Here is a 21,592-nt window from a genome sequence, read left to right on the forward strand (position 1 = left end):
TCCCCCTCGTAATATCTTACAAATCTGATAGGTCTTCACGTATTTCATGGTATATAATCTCCTTCAATTCACTGTAGACTTAAACAGAGAAATAAAGGTATTCAAGAGAGTAATAGGTTATGGCTGCATGTGAGAAACTTGAATTGATAGATCTCCAGTCCTTTATAGCTGTGAAATATTTGTTTTAAAAGGAGAAATCATAGTCTCTGGGGAGCAGAAGATGCAATATGACTCCAAATAATGCAGAGTGTTTTTCTCAAATGTCTGGCTGTGTTTGAGACAACCTACTTATGCAAAAAAAAAAAAAAATTCTCACTTATGAAATACCTCAAGAACAACGTATGATCACAATTAACTAATTCCCATCTTCAGGACTGTTTGTGTAGCTATAAAGCGACTTGTCCTTGGACATCACTGAAATTCCGAGTAACATTCAATTCAGTGATATCATTATCTGATGAGTGTTTTAAAAACTTATTTCTCTGTTTATTTTATTTGTGTATTCATATAGGCCTGTTAACCCTATTCCATTTCGTGGTGTTCACTCACTGAATATTAGATTGGGCGGTGCTCAAGGGAATAAGTGATCCAAGTCTCCTAATTTAGGGATGTAATTATATAACATTATAAACACGTTTCGTAGGTTATTCTTTTGTACAACAGCATTATGAAAACAATTAATAAAGAAATAGCATCAAATTTAGTAATGATGTGTACAGTAGTTTCATATCATGGTCTATGAACGCACAAGTTACGTTGTCATTATAAAAGTCATGACGTTTCAGTTAGTCGGCATGGTAATATTATTTTATGGCACTGGTAAAATAATTTGGCATATTATGCACGATTTTCACTAACAATAAAGACTGTTTATAATACTGGAGTACAAAAAAAAAAATGAAACACGTTTTCAAAGTCTAGATTTTGCATAATCTGAAACCAATGATTCTCTCTTCACAATGATGTCAGTTTGTGGGAGGCGGCATCGAGGAGGACAAGTCTGTGTGTCGAAGCTCTGTTTGCTGTTGGTACATCAGGATAATCACAAAGTTAGTAGTTGTTTATGATATATGTGAAATGATGATCTCACGAAGTCATGGGAATAGTAAATGGCAATACTTGAGTTTCCCATACACCATCTTCTGATTATAAAAGTTGTGCAACTTTTTTTATTATCACTTTTGCTGATAAATATAGGAAAAGTACAGATTCAGAAACACAATAAATCTTCTTAGGGGTTTTGGAGTAAACTGTCCACATTTGTAATGGAAATGATAGGCTGTAGTCTGCCATCTGTAGCTGTTGTGGCTCCAAATCATTTGATACAGTTTCAAAGAAAAGTTGAATTTAGACGCCACAGCACAGATCTGTATGACCAGCTGCACCACCGGACTAATATTTCAATTCAAGATTTGACTTACAGCACTGATAAAATAAGTTTCTGCAATCAATGGATACATCTTTATTGGCCAGTAGAAAACGTGTTATTTCTGATCTCCGGTAGAAGCAATGAATTTAGCTGCAGCAGGCAGACAGTGACTTTCTCAAATATGCCACACATGATAAGGCTGGGAGTTAAGAAGATCAACAGTGGAAACTCATGTTTGCAGAAAGCGGAAATGCTTTTTAAGCATTGAGATGTGACAGATATTACAAACTAAATACAGGGCATATCAAAAGTCCGGTAACACTTTCAATATTTTATTACACAAAAACATTCACCTTTGCTGCCTGTTGTTGTAGCTGGCAAGAAAACTTGTAGCAGACGACGATGACTTATTCAGCCGCTTAATTTTCAGCGACGAAGCGACATTCCATATGAGTGGGAAAATTAACAAGCACAACTGTCGTGTTTGGGGTACACAGAAACCTCACAGAATCATTGAACATGAGCGTGATTCACCAAAGGTGAATGTTTTCTGCGCGTTGTCACAACGAAAACTGTACGGACCTTTCTTCTTCATTGAGGCTACTTTGACTGGACATTCATATCTGGACATGTTGGAGCAATGGTTGGTGCCTCAACTTAGACAAGATCTCGATGACGATTTCATCTTTCAGCAAGATGGGGCTCCACCACATTTCCACAATGCAGTTCGTGCTTACCTGAATACGGAGATGTCTGTTCGTTGGATAGGATGTGCTGGAGTAAGGGACAGATGTTTCATGACATGGCCACCAAGGTCACCCAATATGACTGCATGTGACTTTTTTCTATGGGGTTACCTAAAGGACCGTGTGTTTGTACTGCCTTTGCCACGTGATTTAGAGGAACTAAAAACCAGAATTCGAGAAGGTGCCGCCACGGTCACAGAGGATATGTTGAAAAGGGTATGGGAAGAGTTTGATTATCGTTTGGACATCTGCCGAGTCACTCGTGGTTCACACATTGAATCTCTGTAAGGTGTAAAACGAACTTTGAGAGTTTGACTTTAAACTGACTGTGTTTGAAAGTGCTATCATTAGTAGTTTTTGTGTAATAAAATATTGAAAGTGTTACTGGACTTTTGATATGCCCTGTATTTGTACCAAACATTATTTCCTTCTTATGGTGAAATAATAGTGAGCTGCAATTGGAATTTGAACAATATAAAACAAATTGAAGACTTCCCTGGAAAAAGGATGTAACATCAGATCCTTGAAATATGTGATGCAGGTGGAAAAAGTAATTTTAAAGCATCTATTTATAACAATAAATTATTGGGTTCAATGTCTAAATAAACTTGTATCCTTGTGTAGTCAAATGGTTGTGACAGTAAATCCAGATCTTCCAAGGGTCCCCTTGGTAAGCGAGTGCTATCACTGGTCAGGAAGAGAGAGATTCAAGGAGAATGAGTGAGACAACAAATTTCTTTTATATATCCATTTATTTTATAATTAATCATTAGCAGATCACAATTTTTTATAATGCAAATTATTTTTATGTAATATTCATCAGTTTTGTGGAAAACAACAGAATGCAAAATAAGTTAATATATTCCAAATGTTGCACTTAATTGTAAACGATACAAATCTCGCTCTTTATTGAAATGTGTTTTGTTATATCGATGCGTTGCTTTCTTAGCATTAGCCACCACTTCTTTTGGTGGTTGGAATGTGTGGCATGGCTCAGGGATGGCCATTTTCATGGTCAAGGCAGATGATAATGTACCATCCACGTTCAGTGAAGATCTAAAAGCTGTTTTATTTTTTCTTATCGTAGAAAAAGCACGTTCTTCGCCAGCATTAGAATGTGGAATTGGCAAAATCTCAGCCCCTTGTACTCTACTTCTCCATTTGATAGTTTCATCTGCCCAAATTACATTCATTCGGTAAATGTACCAACTTACTTGGACTTCAGGACTTCTCCATACGTCTTCAGGCATACTGTCTTGTTTTAAAATTTTGTAATAGACAACTTCATCATACAGTCGCTGAGTGAATATGAGAAAGAATGTCACAGTACCCTAAAAGAAGAAATTCTACGTCACTAAACTGAACTGAACTTTTCTAAAAAAAGTCGGGAAATCTGGTATGCTTCAGGAAGTTGTCGTTCAATGCTAACTTCTTGGTTGTCTCAAAAATTACTTCCTGGTAAAACTGTCTAACTGCAGTTAAAATTTCAGCATGGTCTTTAGGGCTAATGCCACCTTCATGAAACAGGGTAGTCAGTTTTTGTCGAGTTGGAATTCCAATAAATATTTCCTCCTCCTCCAGTTGATTTTCTGTTATATCATCAACTTTGAGATCTTTGAATTCAGAACCTTTAACCTCTAACTTTCTGAGGAGAGAGAATTTTGCCTAGAACTTTTTTCACAAATTCATACAAACATTGGTAAGCAGCAAAGATACATGGATCCTTCCTCTGAAGATACTTGTTAACAATAGTGAACATTGGCAGAACTGCATTATATAAAGTTAACTTCAAAATAAAATCTTAATGTCTTTCATGGATAAAATGCGTGAGATTTCAACTCACGTGCGTGTGAGCGTGAGATTGGCATCAAATCAGTGTGTCTCACGCACAATGCGTGTAAATATAGGACCAATAAAATATGCCTCTGAAATTATTTTTTTTCTACTGTAATATGAATAACAGTTTTATTGGTTAGATCCTTATTCCAGGAGGTCTTCAATTTCAAACATTGTTTTAGCAGTATTCTTCCAGAAAATTTTATCTGGAAGGAAGGGGTAGAGCAAATCAAAATATGAGTGTATGGGGCCACTTGCAGTAAATACTAAAAGCAACTTGTACAAAGCATTTTTGTTCTACAAAATAAAATTAATATTTAGATTATTTAGATTGAACGTTCCTATTTTTATTTGTATAGTAGGCCTGTTGTTGCTTAGTCAACTGTGTGAAGACATGTCTGAACCTCTCAAGTGATAACAAGGCACCATATATGAGGCAACTAGGCCAGGAGATAATGGGGTAAGGTGGCCAGTTCCTTTCCTCTTCCATTGCATACATCACCGACTAGCTAGGCCTACATGTTACACTAATCAGATTTCAGATGCATACAAACAATTGTTCTTCCTCTGACACATATCGCCAAGTGAGATATACTACCTGACAGTAGATGTATATATCAGCCGGAACCTCAAGCAGAGATAATAGTAGGAAAATAACAGATGCAGTAGAATTTCAGTTATTGTCGAAATTGTACTGATCGTTGCATTGTTCTTCTAGATTTCTAACACTGCACAACATGTGTCTTGTTTGTAGGCCCACTGTCATTTTGGTGTAGGTATCTGTGTCAGCAGTTAAATTTCAATGAACAAACCTGACATCTCATGGGAGTATGAAGATCGAACTTCACAGGATTTATTAAGCTTTCTGTTAATTTACTGAATAAAATATAACGAATTAGTAATTTTTATTAAATTAAATAATGTGATAGTGTGATGATATTTTTTGTAATATATAATTTTGTTCAAAGTTTTGATCTATAAGCAAGAAGTTTTTATGTGCTGAATTGTATTTTCAAAACGAATTGCCAGTATAACATGGGTTTAAATTATCCCATTGTCGTCGTTTTGGTAATCGTTAGTTTTCTGTAATGAATTACCTATGATGTTCTAAACTCCACTGTGATACTGCACATTGACATTCAGAGAGCAGAGAGAACAGAAGGTGAAGTTGAGGAAAGTTTGTTTTATTATCTGCATTTTTTCTTCTGATGAGGGAAAAGGTTGAAGACAGGAATGGTGACAAGCACCCCTGTAAGAAATTCTGCGTGTTTAGCTCTTCCTTTTCGTCACCCGCTTAATCCTCTTCTTCATTTTTCTCCTTGTCAAATTTCAAGTACGTTAATTGTAGGATTCTCCCTCTTGAAATGTTACAGACTATCGTTCAAATTCTAGCAAGATAAAGTTATGGATAAATACGGTTTGGAACAGTTTTTCTCGGAACACTCCCAGTTTCTGTGCCCTCAGCCTACCATGTTTAAATTATTTGTTTACCGTATCAGGACTGCAAGAAACAATGGGAAAGTACGAATAATACTATCTTCCAGGGGTGTCATTCTTATGGTACATAATATCCTACAGTATCTTTGGATTTAGCGTGAACATTTTATTGCGCAGAATTTTTGATGGTATGGGCAAGCATGCTCTCTTGAATGCATTTTATCCAGAGCTACAGAAGGGATCTGTAGCATTTGCGAGTCCGTTATTCCGGTAATAGACGGTGCTGTGTTCATAGTAAAGTTGTTCCTCTGACTTGAAGTGATACCAGTTTATTCACATTCAGATCAGAAGGAATCTGTAGCATTTGCGAGTCCGTTATTCCGGTAATAGACGGTGCTGTGTTCATAGTAAAGTTGTTCCTCTGACTTGAAGTGATACCAGTTTATTCACATTCAGATCAGAAGGAATCTGTAGCATTTGCGAGTCCGTTATTCCGGTAATAGACGGTGCTGTGTTCATAGTAAAGTTGTTCCTCTGACTTGAAGTGATACCAGTTTATTCACATTCAGATCAGAAGGGATCTGTAGCATTTGCGAGTCCGTTATTCCGGTAATAGACGGTGCTGTGTTCATAGTAAAGTTGTTCCTCTGACTTGAAGTGATACCAGTTTATTCACATTCAGATCAGAAGGGATCTGTAGCATTTGCGAGTCCGTTATTCCGGTAATAGACGGTGCTGTGTTCATAGTAAAGTTGTTCCTCTGACTTGAAGTGATACCAGTTTATTCACATTCAGATCAGAAGGAATCTATAGCATTTGCGAGTCCGTTATTCCGGTAATAGACGGTGCTGTGTTCATAGTAAAGTTGTTCCTCTGACTTGAAGTGATACCAGTTTATTCACATTCAGATCAGAAGGAATCTATAGCATTTGCGAGTCCGTTATTCCGGTAATAGACGGTGCTGTGTTCATAGTAAAGTTGTTCCTCTGACTTGAAGTGATACCAGTTTATTCACATTCAGATCAGAAGGAATCTATAGCATTTGCGAGTCCGTTATTCCGGTAATAGACGGTGCTGTGTTCATAGTAAAGTTGTTCCTCTGACTTGAAGTGATACCAGTTTATTCACATTCAGATCAGAAGGAATCTGTAGCATTTGCGAGTCCATTATTCCGGTAATAGACGGTGCTGTGTTCATAGTAAGTTGTTCCTCTGACAATCATGCTGATGATACAAAGTTCTGTGATCTGAGGAACTTCAGCTGTTACAGTTTTTCCGTTCATGGGCGCTTTATTAATTCTCGGCTCCAGGCAGAATAAGATTTGCGATGATGAGCTGACCTTTTGAAATTGCATTGTGCGCCAAGTTTGGAAAAGCCTGTTCCTGAACGTAGACGTGTACACACGCACGGGCCATCTTTATATATATATATATATATATATATATATATATATATATATATATGTATATAGTTTAGCATATTTGTGGAAGTAGTGTAATAGTAATTAACGTCCATATTAAGGACGAGGGGAATAGTTCACTCTTAGTAACGTAACAGGTCTAATAACTTTGCATAGGTTTAATTTTATTAAATTTGTTACAAATGCTGTCAGACTGTCAGTCTCATAGCTGTGTCGTAAAGCTTACGTTTCGTTGGTTTGAATGACCTAAAAATGTTTTATTTTGTGGAAAATGGACTTTATTTTCCCTTACGCTTCAGATAATGTCTGAAATAAATACGTTGTGATGAAGCTGTGGTCGAGAAAGACGGGAAAACCACGGTACCTACTCGAAAAAATCTGAAGTGGCTTCGCGCATCAAAAGCCTCGTAGGTTTTCCCAAGGACTGAATTCTAGGAAATAATGAGTGCAGTAAATTAATGATGCACCTTGCTTTCCTGTTATGAGCTATTTCGAAGAAACTGATGAAAAACAGAACACATGTCCGCTTCACCTAAAGTTAGTGTCAAACTGAATTGCTGTGGATTGCAGAATGAGAGAAGGAAGTGTAGATTGACATAGTTCTTTTCTTTCTACTTTCAATTTCCTTCTCGTTTCATCTTCGTTACTTTTATTTATTTCCTATCAACTCAGTTTTTCTTTCTCTCTGTTATATATTCATTACCGTACTGTTTAATTTCTTTACATTTTTTCTTTTCTCTGTTTCTTGCCTATCCCCCGTTTTCCTATTGATCTCTTTTCTCTTTTACATTTCGCTTATTAGAGTTTCCTATTTTCTTTTCATACACTTTACCTTTTTCTGTCTTCGCTTTGATTTTCTTTTCTTTTTGTTACTTTGTATTCGTCTGCTAACATTTCTGTGTTCCCCTTTCCTCTTGTATGCTTTTCCTTCTGTTTTCTCGCCTTGCGTCTAATTCACTTATTTTTCTCTCTTCCATGTCACTCTATTTCTTTACGTCTTTGTTCATTTCCACGTCTTTTCGTTTGATTATTTATTTCCTTCTTCACTTTTTCTTTTCTTTACGTTGTTCCTTGTAACTCATACTCGTTATTCTCATTTCTTCAATTCTTTCCTTCATTTCCCTTCGTCTACTTCTTTTTCTCTTATTGTCCTTTTTATTCCCTCCTTTACATTTTCCCTCCTGCTTCCTCTAATTTGTTCATTTCTGTCCTTTCCTCTCTATCGGTTTCCATTATCTTTTATCCGTTCCATCTTCCCCCTCCTATCTTTACATCTCCCACTCTCACCTCTCTCACCACTTTTCTCGTTCTCACCTCTTGTTCCCTTGCCTGCTTTACCACTTCTCTCTCCTCCTCTGTCGCTCCCTTACCACTTCTCTCTCTCTCTCTCTCTCTCACTCTTCTGTCGCATACATTTGAAAGTACATCATGCGACGTATTTTCTAATAATTTGCTGCAATCCGCGCATAAATTGCAAATAAACCTGCGTTAAGGTGATCTCCACACCAAGCTACACTGAATTATAATTAACATTAATCTGCAGTGTCGTTCTCCAATAACGCAACGGATTTGTGTGCATTGTTAAGGGGACACTCAACTATATTTTGGAACTTTTTTCCTATTTGACCAATCTTTTTCAAATTTGGAGAAAAAGTTTAATATACACATGGAAAGTAACATGCAAAATCTCAGCTCATTAGATCCATTACTTTTGAAAATAAAAAATATTTCATTTTTAATCAATCATTAATTGAAATATCACTTTTAATTATCATTTTTTATTTTTTGGCTTTGTGCATTTGACTGTGACTTCTCAGTGAATAGGGGAAGAATTCTGCGTATTGATTTAGTTCTGTCACGTAAATTAGTGTAGAAACTTAATTTTTCATTTCTATGACACTTTTTTCCAATTTTTAAGTTGAGTGTCCCCTTAATGGCTTCTGATAATAACGTATTAGCTCATTCAGCTGCCGTAATATTTCACTTCATGCAAGGTCTTGTGGCTAGTTTGAATGTTGATAAGAAAGCAGCACCACATCTGTATCTGAAACAGTGACGTCCTCTTCAGCTATACGCAGAGTTCTGAATAGTTCTCGAATTCGGAACTGTGCCGTTGATGTTGAACAGCAGCACCGTATCGGCATGTTCGATAAGCTGAGCCGGCCGGTGCATAGTGATGCGCAAGCGAGGCTGTTGCGGTTCACAGTCGTTAGTGGAGAGTTAGCATCAGGGTTGCCATGCGTACGACTATTTTGACTAATTTATTGTACGAGGTTTGACCGAACTCTATGTCGTACGCAATTTTGTACGACTATTTAGTGAAGGGACAAAATTATTTTGCAACGTGTAATGTTCATTTGTAATTAAAATAAAATTAAAGTTTAATTCGTCCCATTTCAGACAAGTTTTCTTCATTAGCCGGCCATACACACATTCTTTCCTCTGCAAAATCGTGGCGTGGCTCGAATCATGCGGAAAAAAAGTGTCTGTTAGTGTGTATCGCCACGCGGAGGGAATTTTGACGTCCTGTCCTCTGCAGTGGCGTGTGCACACCACGTGCTAAGTGTTGTTTATATTTACTTACTTACTTACAAATGGCTTTTAAGGAACCCGAAGGTTCATTGCCGCCCTCACATAAGTCCGCCATCGGTCCCTATCCTGTGCAAGATTAATCCAGTCTCTTATCATACCCTACCTCCCTCAAATCCATTTTAATATCCTCCCATCTACGTCTCGGCCTCCCTAAAAGTGTTGTTTATATTTACGCGTGTTAAACTTAATGGAGTCAGGAGCGTACGCAAGGAGGGTTAGAACCTCCTCCCCCCCCCCCCGAACTTAAAAAAATTACATATTTAGGTTTGAGTTTATATATATATATAAATTATTAATGTGCAAGTGTAATAATGACAAGAATTTTTTATTACACAAAATTCAACAGAAGTTAAAATTTGTTAAAAATTGAATGGCTGTGAAAATATTACGTTTAAAAGATTTTATAAGGATATCCACGAATATAATATTAATAAACATACCATAACACAATAATAGGCTAATAATAATAATGGTACATAAAATATCGATAATATAAATTGTAAACAATTTTAATAATAACCTCCCTTAACAAAATCCTGCGTATCCCGCTGTAAAGCAGTGATGGCCGACATTCGTCATGCTATACTTTTTTTTTTAAGATGGGGCATGAGAGTTAAGCGGCCGATCTTGGAACTACAGTGCTATGTTGCCAATATGAACTACCACACTGCCAGCTGATGGAAGCTAGCAATTGTTGTTAAGATGGCTGACGTTAAAACATTCATTGACAATTGACGCGAAGGTAAGAAAACAATACAAAAATCGACAGAGAATCAAAGACGAAACGTACCAATGCTAACATTGTGTGCACAGTAAATGTCGCCAAGAGAGCTATTAAGCACTCCCCACGTGGCAACGGTAAGTTTGGCAACTCAGCCGTTGTTACCATAGCAACAGACCTACCACGCTATGTGACATTCAGTTGTTTTTCCGATCGCAACGCTCCTGTCATGTCCCATCTTTCAAAAAAACAAGTATAGTAAGGAGTTTTTTGACGGAATTTATTGAGATTTATAGATTCGACTTTGTGAAAGGTGAAAACAAAGCATTATGTGAGCAGAAATCTGAATAATGCAGAATATGATGCTTTGGTAAAGTTTTATCGTAAGGTGGACCATGAAGTTGATCGTGAGTTTATTGCGAAGAAAATTAAGTCTGTGAGAGGCTTTTTCAGGAAAGAGCTTAAAAATGCGGTAAGTGTGAGAAAAGTGGTGCTTCGAGTGATGATCAATAATGTACCAAGCCTGTTATATTTTGATCTATTATTGTTAAGATCTTCGTAACTATCAACATCTCAGGTTTGAATAATTTCAAGGAAAAATTGTTCCGGGACCGGGTATCGATCCCGGGACCCTTCGCTTAGCACACGAATGCTCTCCTGACTGAATATATTTCGTTACTGGAGGTACTTTGACAGGGAGCCACAATTTAAGTCACACAGAATTTGTGTGCACTCAAAGTTGGGTTGTCAGCCCATTTGAGTTGTGTGGATATAGGCTAAGGGAAAAATTGTGACGGTGTTGTGTATAGTTCCTGGGGTTCCTCAGCCAGGAGAGTATTCGTGTGCTAAGCGAAGGGTCCCGGGATCGGTACCTGGCCCCGGACAATTTTTCCTTGAAATTATTCAAACCTGCTTTACAGGGAGCTACTACCTGAAACCTAGATTTGCATAACATCTGAGGTTATTTATGGAATGAAGGCGATAATGCCAGTGAAATGAGTCCGGAGTCCATGTTAAATGAAGTTCCTATAATAGCACAAACAATTACACATAATATTTATTTTCTCTCATCCATATCATTAAATTTGAACACGCGCGACATACTGGAGTCGCCGAAGGAAAGAATCACGTTGAAAATTTGTACATGACAACGCGCCATTCCAAATGATAGTTTTCGACCATACACTCACGGTCTTTCCCCGGAAATAGGGCGCGCCGCGCAATCACGTGAAAAAATCCCCTGGTGACTTATTTATTGTGTATGGGCGAAGGCAGTTTTTTCCACGCGCCGTTTTCTTGCGCGCCAACACGTCACGATTTTACAGAGGAAAGAATGTGTGTGTGTGGCCGGTTATTCAGTATGTCGTTGACTGATATGAAAAAAAAAAAAAAAAAAAAAAAAAAACTTGCTTTAAAAGGATAAAAGATGCTTTGAAAATCGATGCCATGCAAGTCATAATTTGTCATCTTCAGCTCTAGGTTTCATCTACAGCGCGGTTATATCAGAGTAATGCGAGTTTAGAGATCTGCTAGTTCCACATACTGGGTGTTCATTTCAAAGTGTGTCAGCGATTTGAAGCGAGTTTCAGCTTTTATGTCAGAGAAGTTGCCTATTAATCAAGGCGTTCAATCTGAACTTGAGAACGTGTACGGTATAACTTGAACGTCGTAGCAACAGATGGCTGTCTGTACGGTCTTGTGCTACCATAACCTCTTTCGAACTGTGTTTTGCGCGGGCAAGTCGTACGCAGGGTATTTGTTGCGTACGGCAACATTCCACAACACAAATCAAATGCTCCGTGTCCATGTTGACCGTCCAAGTTAATGTTAGCAAATATGTAAGTAATCGTCTTAACCCTCTCCACATATCGCAACAGTAAGGAAAAAACTCACCTCAGTACGTGTTTTCAAACAGTTCACATTCCTGCCACTACCGGCGTTACCGTACGTAGGCCTATCGGTACGTACTCTTCTGAATGAACGCCGTAGTTGCTAGGCAACTTCTCCGGCACATAGGTAATACGCCTCTGCGGAAGTGTAGGAAGATTGAATTCTCTAGGCTCATCGGCTAGCCACATGACGTCATACAGCGAGCCATGACACACTTTGAACTGAACACGCAGTATTCAACAAAGGAAGTCTTTTATCAATTAAATAGCATTTAGAAGTGTAAACGCGCCGATATTATAGCGATCTCGGATTTGAATCGACTGCAGGTGGATTAATTTGACGTAATTATTATCAGCTGACGCATTGATTGATATTACATATCTGCCATCGCGCTGGCCAAAGATGAAGTTTCTGCTGATTTTCAATACAGGGCGCCTACAAAAGATATTTTCGGTTTCGAACACATGTAATTTACTTTCTATGAATCTGAGGTGCATGAAAATAGTACTAATGGAAAGAGAAACTCAAAAAGTTTAGCTCTTTACCTAAAGATGTTCAATGTGCCCCCTCTTGGTAACACGGCACACAGCAAGCCTGTAGTCAAGTTCCACGTAGGTACGCGGATTTTCCGATCCCCAGATTCTGAGGTTATGTCTGTTCACCTTACCAGAAAGATGAAAAGTGGCTTCGTCAGAAAAGACCACGAAACGAATAAATTCATCATCGTTTTCAATTAACGTCTGCATGCTTATGCAGAAACTTCTTCGTAGCACTTTGTCCTCTGGTTAGAGCTTGCAGCAACTGTAGTCGTACCGATGAAATCGCAACCGTTTGCGAAGAATCTTGCCTTAAAATCATTGTACCGTTTACGGATTGTAGGCCCACTGGGTGGATCTGCACCAAACTTTGTTCGGTAATGCCGTTGCACATTAATAACCGACTGGTTCACATGAAAATCGAGCTTTTCTTTCCTCTATAACAACCATTTCGCCTCAACAATGAACAAATTTATTTATATGCACTATTATGAGGCAGTGTTACCAACTAGGAAAGCAATGTTGCCACAACTAAACTTTTCGAGTTTCTCTTTCCATTGGTGCTATTTTCATGCACCTCAGATTTATAGAACGAAAATTACATGTGTTCGAAACCCGAAGGATTTATTGTAGGAGCCCTGTATAATGTTGTTTCTGACAAGGCGTCATCGTACATGTTTTACGGAGTCGACAGAGTTGATGAAGAAATGGTGATTTGTTTGTATGCTAAATGCCATTGTGGAAGTGAACTATAAATAGTAATATTCTTGATTGGATGAAAAAATGGATGCTGATTTGTTTGAATGTTGAATGTCATTGTGTATGTGAACAATAATGAGTAATATTTTAATTTGAGTAAAATTTACTGGTATAATTATATATAGGCCTATGAACTACTTTTTTTTTTAGTGTTGTGTGAAATATATTTGCACCTACTGTCTATAAAAATAGTACCGTGAGAAATGTAAACTACAATTTCATGCTGACGTAAGACATTGGTACGATTGTTGCGTTTCCTTTATCTGGCAACCCTGGTTAGCTTGTGCATGCTCAGAGATGACGAAACATCATGGCTGGGTTGCCAGTTAACAAGTTATGCTGTCGTTAGCTGGTACGAATCTTAACAGTCCGCGCGCCACTAAATTACAGAGCGTTGCTTAATGTAGACTACTGTTATCTTTGTATTTTGAGCGTCGGCTGCACCATAAATAATGTCTCTATCCGTAAATCTAAACCTTAAACCGAAGTAACAAATCAATATTGTTAAGCTTTTGTGTGAAGTTCTGCAGTTTAGACTGTCTTGAGCGTGTAGTTAACAGTTTCATCACAGGATGGCTGTCCGTATCGTCTGCCTATGATTGACCGTATGGCTTATTTAGCCTCTAATGGAGTAATATAGGAAAAATAATTATTTTTGTCTGAATGCTACTAGTAGTTTCAAGTTGTTGTATACGCAGTTTCCTCTTCAGGTTGAATTCGCGTGTGGAATGGGAAGTGAAATGTTGGTTTAACTTATCCGGTGATTATAGGATGATTGTAAATTGAGGGTCGACTGCAAGAGAGAACTATGCCACAAAATTCTGATCAGTGATATGTTTTAGGCAGTTCCTACCATCAGGGGCCTGCTGCATAAAGCTAAATTACTGTTTTACTGGCGATAAATGAGTAAATAAGTAAAAAGAACCAGTCATTTCCGTTGCATAAATCTGTATTGGTAAATTTGCCACAAGCACTAGTAATAGGCTAACTGACAGTTTCATTTTACCAATGAATCTGTATTAAAAATAAATCTGTAACCAAGATTTTTCTGGCAATTTTCGCTTTTTTTTAAATAATTGGTGTCAACATGTATAATTAACCATCCTGAGACCAAAAATTGCTTTTTTGAAATTTTTGTTTGTATGTCTGTCTGGATGTTTGTTACCTTTTCACGCTATAATGGCTGAATCGATTTATATGAAAATTGAAATATAAATTAAGTTTGCTCTAACTTGGATTTTAGGATATATGGCATTCAAAATACTTAATTTAAAAGGGGGGGGTTATAAGAGGGCCTGAAACAAATAAATCGAGATATCTCGCTTATTATAGATTTTTGTGAAAAATATTACATAACAAAAGTTGTTTTAAAAATGATTTCAGATATGTTTTATTCTATGCAAAATGTTGATAGGACTGGTATTTAACGAGATACACGAGTTCTAAAATAACAATGCGTTTTATCGTCGTCACCTCAGACTAATAGGCTATAATAACGACTGCGTCTATAACGGACCTTGACAACTACAAACGGAAGCTATTCATTTAACACTATTTTATAGGGACATAATTGTGCGATGGGAATTTATAAATGTTTGTCAATATTAACATACAGAGAATGTTTGTGTGTTTGTATGAAGTAATCTCAGAAGCTACTTAACCGATTTGAATAATTATTATTTCACCATTTGAAAGTATGACCTCTAGATGGACAATGCTGTATGTAACTCGTGAGTCGAGGACAGGTAAGATTAAAATCGATTCTTATGCACAGAAAACTTGAGATCCTGTCGCAATATTATATTACTTGATTATTTAAACTTTATTTGGTCCACATAAAATACTCTAATTTTATACACTTCAGTTTCTTTTTGTCCACAGACCATAATAGTATTTTTAAGAGTTTTATCGTAAATATGAGTATTTTCCCGGGACCAAAAATACAACACATATAGAGTAAAAGTTAGCATTTTACCTTAGAGCTCCCTGGAGCTGAGTTACTTCACAGAGTGTCACGAAATAGTGTTTCTGCGCTCATAATTTACCCATATTCGTTTGCTATGTTTCTTAAAATAATATTTCTATACCACATTCATTTTCATGTCAGGGAATTAACGAACAACGAGAGTGTATTGAATTAGTACGTTAACTTAGCATCCATTATTTTATAATCCAAATATTAACTATGATCATTTGAATTGTGTTAAAATAGATCAAATGAATAAACTATGCAATAAATGCAGTCCAAAAATGAGGTTATGAGCCAAACGGATTATGTTGCGCTGTTGTAAAAGTTGTTCCTCCTGAGATTCAAGAGCCCCAGAACCAATTAAAACCTTACTTATCGTAGTACATTCGTTATCAACACACTTTTTAAATGATATAAGACAGTATAGCACCATATTCCAAGTGGCATCGTTTGGTGCAAAAGAAATACATCAAGTAAATTCTACGCCATCATTTAAAGATCAAGCATAGGCTTATCATTTAATTGGAAATCTTCTTCCAGCTGAGAGTAAGAGCCTTCAGTTCTTACAAGTATATTTCATTTCAGACGCTGACCAATTGTTTATTAGGTCTAATATAGTATCAATCTTAAAAGTAGAGTTGACTGAACAACTGCAGAAAGTATTGCATGACATTAACGGTTAAATTCGTAGTTTTAAATACAACTTTCAGAATGATTCAGGAGCAAACGACTTATAACATACAAAAAGCTATTATTCATTAATTACAAAATTGTATTTAGATTTAAGTCAATATTTATTTCTAACAAATGCAGCGAAGCGCATGGGTATGGCTAGATGTTACATAAAAATTTGTCATTTGTAAAATATAGTAGTTGGAATCGCGAGCACGTTTTCTACCAATCTTTTGTTCTTGATAAACTTTCTTAAAAGTGTAGAAATAACTTTTTAATGTAATATGACTTCATCTTCAAGCTATGAGAGTGAAGAATAATTCATATATAGGCGGAAGAGAAAATTTAGACCAAGAATGAATACTGATTTTCAAGAGTTCCAGTTTAAAGAAAGATTTGGCATGTGAAAAATTAAATTTGAGATATTGCTTGCTACTTACTGCAAAGCGATATTTAGTCCTGCAACACCAAGAGAAGCTGTTTGAAAAGTAATCAAACTGTGTATTCAAAAAAAAATATTTAAAAATTGGTAATAATATTATTTTGAAAGATATGCAAATAAATATCATAGCTCTCTTCCTAAAGTTCGGCGAAATTATCGCTCGCATATCTCCTTCCAGTTGGTACCGGTAGTACCAGACCAATTGATTGATCACACGTGTGGAATTGTTTCCATTGATTTTTATTTTGTTTCCTTCGCCAAATTGGAAGAAAACTGTCTAAATAGTAATATATATATATATATATATATATATATATATATATATATATATATATATATTTTCTATTACTTCATCAAGAAACATGACACAAGGATAGTTTCGCGAAATTTTTACAACAGTAAAACACATACATGTTGAATAATTTGTGTGCATCACAGACTACGATTGTCTTTTTTCTTAATTAAATCATTGCAAAATTAAATAACACTTAAATCTGATTTTAATATTTAACACTACTTTTATGGCAATATTCTAAAACCGAATTTGTCAATATAATAATAATAATAATAATAATAATAATAATAATGATAATAATAATAATAATGGTTTATTTTAACTGGCAGAGTTAAGGCCATTCGGCCTTCTCTTCCACTCAACCAGTATGATAGAAAATTACTACAATGCTGTGAGTATAACATAATTGATACAATACAATACAATACAATACAATACTACAATACAAGACAATATAATACATAATTAATATAATACAATGACAATTCTTTTCATCTTCACAACACCAATAAAATAATTATGTAATAATAATAATAATAATAATAATAATAATAATAATAATAATAGTAATACCCAATATGTCTGCCGTTTGCTTGTAAAATATGCTAGTCATGGCAAATTATTAAAATTGTATTATAGATTTATTAATTTGTCATATAGAATAATATCTGTAATATTGACAATATTTGAGGAGAAAAATTCGCTCCGGCGCCGGGGATCGAACCCGGATCCTTAGTTCTACGTACCAAGCGCTCTGACAACTGAGCTACGCCGAATTCAATCCACAGCACCGGATCGAATTCTCCTTCAATGTTCCCCTTTGTGGCCTGACTAATATGGAAGAAGACGATCGTGAAGGTCGTGGTGGTATTATTCATAGCTATAGAGTATGATTAATTTATGTGATATATTAAGTATTCTGGAAAGTTCACCGTTGCGGAGTACTGACCACAAAGCTAGCGCGCCCGGGTTCAAATGCTGTTTGGGACAAGTTCCCTCAACTTTCGACGCTGGACCCATTTCACACAGTCAGGTGCTAGATAACCACAGTAGGTCATAAAGCGTCCTGGAAAACGTTTAAAATGTTGCTTTCGGAAATTTAGAGGTAATGGATGGGTATATTCATTCCATGCATCTAATGCCAAAAAGGTAATATTGAATTCTAACCCATATGTGCAGACCTAAGTATTCTCTTTGTTTTCTTCAACTATGAGGATAGATTTTGATTGCTGTGTGTGGTAATTTAGATACAAAAAATAAGTATAATCTCCAGGGTTGAGAAAAACCCGGGTATTTAAAAAAAGACCCAACCCAGTGGGTTTTACTTGGTTTTTATGTTTTTTTTGGGTTTTTATGGGTTTTATTGGGTTTTTCTCTAATGGGTATTAAATAGTTCAATTTCGTGACTAAGTGATTCAGAACACCAACATATTCTAAGAACTACTTCATGAGCAAAAACTGGTTAAATTAAATAAGCAAAGATTGGTAAATTATTATTAAATATTCTTAAGTTGGCAGCCTGCCCTTCCACTATCTTGCTAATATGTTAGATCCAAGATTCAGAGGGGCAAGAATAACTGCAGATCAAGAGGAAAGTGCAGAAAATTGGCTCACAGAGATTCATCCAGAGTGGGTGACAAGTGTTATGTCTTTTAGGATTGCTGATTCTGATTATTTTCCTGCTACTATGTTTTCTGACGCAGTTGTACAACAGTTCAGTCCAAAAAATGGTGGAAAATAATGGAATTGAAAACAACAAAAAAGGGGAACTTGCCAACAGGATTTATTAGCTTTGTGAAAAGTTTAATTTCTTGCCCTGCCAGCACTGCATCCATTGAGAGAATCTTCTCCACCTATGGGCTTGTTTGGTCAAAGTTAAGAAATAAGTTAGGAGAGGAAAAAGCTGAGAAATTAGTGAAGATCTACAGATTTCTGCATGTTAAGAAGGACTGAATTGTGATGTAGTTAATATTAATACCATTCTACAATAAAACACCGTGTTGATGAAAGTAATTTTTTCTTTATAATGAAACATTACCTAATTAATAACTTCTGCTGACAAATTGTTATAGGAAATAAATATGATGCACCTTTTTGTAATATTTTGTATGTTGATTAAATTACGAGAAATAAATATATGGTTTTTTTTTTTTAGGGTTTTGTGTCGGGTTTTATTGAAGGGGTTTTTTTAAAAAACCCATATGGTTTTTTTGGGTCGGGTTAAATTACAACAACCCTGATAATCTCCCTCCCCCTTCTCTGCTCCTCAGTCTGTACTGTGTGTTTTATGTATGGCTGCATCTGTCCTTCGCTGCCCTTCCACATACCCAGTCGTACTCGGTGGTCTAGTGGTTACTGTGCTAGCCATTGGAGGTTTGTGGGTGCAGACGTTCTCTGGGAGTGGCCCTCACCTGTACGTTGATCTTCGACGTCTAAAGACGTGCAATGTTCATGTCATATGTTTGTGTTTGGGTAAAGTTTTTATTCAAAACTCAGTTGGTAGAGCAGCTGGCTACGGACTGGAAGGTCCGGGGTTAGATCCCAGGTGGTGACAGGATTTTTTCTCGTTGCCAAACTTTCAGAACGGCCCCGAGATTCACTCAGCCTCCTATAAAATTGAGTAGGTACTGGGTCTTTCCCGGGGGTAAAAGGCGGTCAGAGCGTGGTGCTGACCACACCACCTCATTCTAGTGCCGAGGTCATGGAAAGCATGGGGCTCTACCTCCATGCCCCCCAAATGCCTTCATGGCATGTTACGGGGATACCTTTACCTTTTTTTACCTTTTTTTACTTTTTGTTTCGATAACGTATGCAGAATAAAATTGCCTGTTTGAAAAAAATATATATTATGTAAAAATACATTTAAATTAATCTGTGTATTTCTTCCCACGATGGTCTGTAGAGCTGTAATGGGGAGTGGAGATGTCAGCATGCGTAAGATTGGCTCAAGGGGTAGTTAGATGAAGTAGGAAGTCGGCTTTAATTAGAGACAGCATGACTAAGTTGTCGCAGAGTAAATATAAATGTTACCTTTACAGCAATGTCCACAAATCCGCAATGTGATTACAACTTCCTCATTAAGTGCAGTCGGTATAGGTTTTGCTTGAGGCTAATTTAGGTGGACAGTTTCTTGCAGTAGATAATGAGATGCATTCAATGCATATGTGGCCATAGTAACAGCTGGTGTGTTGGTTGTAGTACTTAGCTGATCATATTGATATCTTGGCTTGCTATGAAGCCTCAGAGGCATGTTGTGGAAGCATTGCCTCCATTCTTATTTTTGAAGGAATTTTTTTATTCCTATGTGGATTAATTAAATATTATTAATTTGTTCTATTTCGTTATTTCGTATTTCACAGTGATTTGTTTGGGGATGAATTTTAATGCGCGAATGATGTGAGAAGTTAGCTTCCAACTACCTGCCTGTCGCTTTGATTTGGCAGAGAGATAGAGAAGCAATATAGAATGCTTTCTGTCTCCCGGCAGTGGCTTCCAGCCTGCTTCTCTACTGGCAACAATTATCAGCCAGTAGCACGTGCTACCGTTCGCAACGCGATGCTGTGTAGCGTTTCAAAAATTAAATTACTGTGCTGTTATTAGAAGCCGTTTCTGTTAATTCACACACATTAATGGTCAGACATAGTGAATACATCTTGACAGTAGCACAAACGCCGCCGCACTTCATTTAAAAGTGATATGGACATGTTAAAATAGAATAGACCTTCAGTGGTTCGCTCGCGTGTATAATAACAAATGACGCCGGTCTAACAATAGTAGGCGTTCTCTCTTAAGGCACGGTCACACGTCGCTACTTTTGCAGCGCTGCAGTACAAAAAACTGCGCAACTCTCGTACTGCGACGTGCGAACAACGGTGCAACCCGAAAAGTAGCGGCTGCCGAACCTGCAGCTCGCTACTTTTCCATGCTGCACGCAGCTTAAAAGTAGCGACGTGTGAACAGGGTTCTCAGGGTTGCAGCCGCAGCATTTTTGATATCGGTTTTGTTGAAACTTTTGCTGCGGTTGCGACCAGTGTTGCCACCCAAATGTGCCAATGACACTTTTATTGCTTGGATATATTTTAATGTTAGATGTGATGAAAATAAATTATTTGTAACAGTTATTAAATACACAACACAGCCTGAGCATATTTGCTGACGATATAATTCTTTTTTTTTTAACTTTCCGTAGAGTAGTTTCAAACAGGAGGGTTGCCAACATTGATTACGTAAATATGCTGTTGGTTATCATTTAAGTATATAGGCGTTTTTAAAAGCTTTATAGTAAAAATAATGCCAATTTCTGAATACTAGTTAGGACAGAAAAGCAAATAATAGATAAGGAAGCTTTCGCATGAGTTTCTTAATAATGCGAACATAACCAGAAAATGTATATTGAGAAGTTAACACGGAGATGGAAACCTGCAGCATGACTGCGGCTGCAAAAGTAGCGCCTTGTGTGTGAACAGACTCGCAACCTCCAGTTGCAACTTTTGCTGCACTCGGGTTGCGCAGCACGAAAAGTAGCGTGCAGCGCGCTACTTTTGGCTTATGTGTGAACACTACACGCAACTTTTGCAGCTGCAGTACAAAAGTTGCGCAGCAAAAGTAGCGACGTGTGACCGTACCTTTAAGAGTAGTGACGATCTGACTGAAGTCTAAGGGCTTGTGGAAGTTTGACAAAATTCGCAACGAAAAGTGGCTTTTTTGGAAAAGTCTGAATTCTGGAATTCTGCGCAGAAAGTTTAAACGGTAGACTATAACAAGTGCTGTGAAGCTAGTCGTTACTCGGTATGCTGATGCTCGTGTTGTGCAGGGCAAACGGCGGTTTTTAACTTTTTTTTATCGTTTGTTCTTATACGAAATTCAAGGATAGTTTTGTCTATGAAGATTGACAACCTTCTGCTTACA

At 37.0% G+C, this 21,592-nt stretch overlaps 1 protein-coding gene across 5 annotated transcripts in view; it reads left to right on the top strand.

Moving 5' to 3' along the window:
- The window catches only part of Syx1A (Syntaxin 1A), a 259,380-nt gene that overhangs the window by 12,881 nt on the left and 224,907 nt on the right, over positions 1 to 21,592 (top strand). The gene's annotated exons all lie outside the window — the stretch shown is intronic.

The sequence above is a fragment of the Periplaneta americana genome, chromosome 11 (assembly GCF_040183065.1).
Source record: "Periplaneta americana isolate PAMFEO1 chromosome 11, P.americana_PAMFEO1_priV1, whole genome shotgun sequence".
Lineage (NCBI taxonomy): Eukaryota > Metazoa > Arthropoda > Insecta > Blattodea > Blattidae > Periplaneta > Periplaneta americana.